This window comes from Poecilia latipinna, unplaced genomic scaffold, assembly GCF_001443285.1.
Source record: "Poecilia latipinna isolate Pla-1442-1.1 unplaced genomic scaffold, P_latipinna-1.0 Scaffold2572, whole genome shotgun sequence".
NCBI lineage: Eukaryota > Metazoa > Chordata > Actinopteri > Cyprinodontiformes > Poeciliidae > Poecilia > Poecilia latipinna.
This window is the reverse complement of record NW_015115188.1, coordinates 20670-23701: the sequence shown is the minus strand read 5'-3', so window position 1 is coordinate 23701 and position 3032 is coordinate 20670. Positions and strand designations below refer to the sequence as shown.

Here is a 3032-nt window from a genome sequence, read left to right as displayed (position 1 = left end):
AAATCCAAAAAATAACCAAGCCGGGAAATTAAATTTCCCCTTTTTTTTTTTTTTTTTTTTTGTGAAACTTTCAAAGAGGCGGCTCCTGTTGGAAGGCACCCAGCAGGACTCCGACCAAGAGGCCGCGCTAAATTTAGAGACCTTTATCTGACCATGCAAGGAAGGATGTTTTTAGGTGCGGTGTTCTGCGTTTCAATCCGATTTTCTTCCTTCTGCTCTGCGCTCGTTCCAAAGCAATAACTCAATGGAACGGAGGAAGAATATTATCTTATCGTACGTGTCTGGAGAATCTAAAGCAGAAGGATTTTCTCTAAACATAGCGTTTTGACACGTTTTAAATCCGCCGGCGCTCTCAGACCGAGGCTGGTCCAAAGAGGAGATGATCAGAGGGGTGCAGGCCGAATACAGCAGCGAGGAGTTATCGGTGAAACTAAATATCAGCAACATAAATGCATTACAAAACACAGAAAAAATATTTCCATGGGTCAAGACTGAGGCGTCCCCTGACCCGTCATTTAAGCACAAGTAACAATAGAGTATTCTCGTTCCTTTGCTCCTCCAGAGAAGAAACACAAGGAGAGAAGTTCAACAGTGGTTATTTGATATTCAAATATCTTATGACATGATCAGAGTTGTCCGCACAGCCCTCACATGCATGCTCAGTGCACGTCGATCCAAGGGGGACAAACTCAGAATAGACAGGTGGGTTAGTGATTCATGTCGTCCTAAAGTTATACGTCCATCTGCCGTCACATTTAAACATGCAAAGACATTTGAATTCAAGTGAAAATACTCCAAGATCCTCCTCTATGCATCAGATAGCGTGATATGTGTAGTTTGCTCTCTAGCTAATCCAGACAGCTATAGATTTATTGCAGGAAAAAAACAAAAAAAAGTTGTGACGTGAACGTTGCGATTTAGACATAGTTTTTACCACCACTGCATCTGCAGCCATGACCAAATATTGACCTCACTTATTTCCCTCGCACAAGCTTTATCTTCATTCATGTAATTTATCTCACCTCGACATGGCAAATGCTTGAAGTGACCCCAACCTAATCTCAAATAAACTTTCTTTATTTCTCAGGAGAAATAGATTTTTTTTTTTGTTCAGAAGCTACTCCAATTGAAACTCTTGGATATTAGTAAATATAACTATATCCATTAGTTTTATAACAGAAGTGTAATATCACTCGTCATTTAAATATGGCCTAAATGTAAAATATAAAATGCATTCAGCACATAAAGTGAAATAAAAAAAATTATATACATGAAACTATGTGAATCATTTGTGGTTACACAAATAATATGTCTAGAGTGCTGAACTTTCAGCCTAAACTTGTCAGGTTATCGCTGATATTTACACCCTTCAGCCCAATAAACATGCATCATACATAATGGGGGAGCATCATAAATTATGTTTTATGCACATGCCAGGACTTAATGTTCAACTGGCTTTATTTCTTCCAGTTCAGATCCGAGTTTGATGTGCTTTCAGATTTGCTAACTTGAGTAGCGAGATAAAAGATAAAACGATGTGACAACGGGTTTAATATTGTAAGCCTGAAATGGAAAACAATTTATTCAAGAAGCAAGTAAATGGGACAAGTTGTTTTTTTGTTTCCTATCTGAGCACTTACAATTACCACATCCTGGATGACTGACAAATTGCACCGCCGCCGAACACATCGCATTCACCTTAGAGGCTATATGCGTCGCTACTTCTGTTTTCATTCAGCTTCAACTGTTTAAAGTTTGACATTTGACATTTGCTAGCTTGCCATCAGGTTTATATATATATATATATATATATATATATATATATATATATATATATATATATATATATATATATATATATATATATATATCTAAGCACACGCAAGACACAAATCACAACAAAAGTAACCAAGACTAAGACACTAGTAGTGAAACTGCATTCAAAGGGGAACATTGTAGGTAAACTGTCGGCAGTCGTCTGGTGTTCTGATGAAACGAACTTCATGAATTTAGGTTTACTTTGACATAGGAGCTTCATTAATTACTGAATTCTTCCAGTCACAAAGGACAGAGAAGAACCCAATCTGCAAATATTAAACTCTACCCAGTAGCAGTTTCGCACTTTGCAAGTTATTTCTTGCACTCTGCCTTTTAGCTTCATTCAAAAATCAAATGGCTCTGAGGATAAGCCAAAAATAATTATTACCTGGCAGCCTGGGAATTGAATTTCACGAGTGTCCGCCTGGCCTGCCTGTTGATAAAACTGTGTGTGCTGCAGTGTTAAATGCTTAATCCTGACCCAAAGCATTACTTCCCGTGGTTTTGTGTCTTTTTGTGCCACTGAAACAAAAGACAGAGAAACAATAGCGTGACAGGATTACAAGCGAGTAGAGAAAGTTAAATGTTTCCTCGCGTTCCGGTGAATGTTATCCTCATAATGTTATCCACGGTTCTCAGAGCACCTGCCATCCTCAGGGTATGAAGAATTATCGCTATAATGTTGTGTGAGAAGCAACGTTTTTACAGGATGGAGTTCACAAAACAGTGTTGGTGTTTCAGACTCAGAAGATCTTTGCCCTGGACGTGACTTTAATCAAAAGTATTTCTTTTTTTTTTTGTTTTTTCATTTTGCTAAATTTAAATTCAGTGACCAGTGTCGGCACACAGAGATGCTATTTGCTTGGCAGTTCAGTTTGAGAGGCAAATCTCTCTGCTAGGGCTTTCTAATTAGATGAGAGTGAAAACTCTGCATTCTGCAGAGGTAAAAAATCTTCTTAGACATTTGCACCTGGCAGAAAAGATGAAAACAAGTAAAAAAAAAAAAAAAAAAATCTGCATCCAATCACACAAAGACTTTTTTTTTTACAAAAAAAAACAACAACAAAAAAAAACAGCAAAAAGTAGAGAATTACTAATGACATCTACAACTCAACAACAGAAACCTATTACAAGGATTATATATCTTTAAGCCATGTGGTCAAAATGCAGATTTTTATAGCTGAATCTTTTTCCAAATCTATTAAACATAGGAG

The 3032-nt window shown here is 37.1% G+C and overlaps 1 protein-coding gene across 1 annotated transcript in view; it reads right to left on the bottom strand.

The window, feature by feature from the left end:
* The window catches only part of LOC106938348 (receptor activity-modifying protein 3-like), a 16920-nt gene extending 14088 nt beyond the window's left edge, over positions 1–2832 (bottom strand). The window contains exon 1 of the mRNA XM_015020371.1: positions 2207–2832. The gene's annotated coding sequence lies outside the window, so the exon portion shown is untranslated. The remainder of the gene's footprint in view (positions 1–2206) is intronic.
* Between the last annotated feature and the right edge of the window lie 200 nt (positions 2833–3032).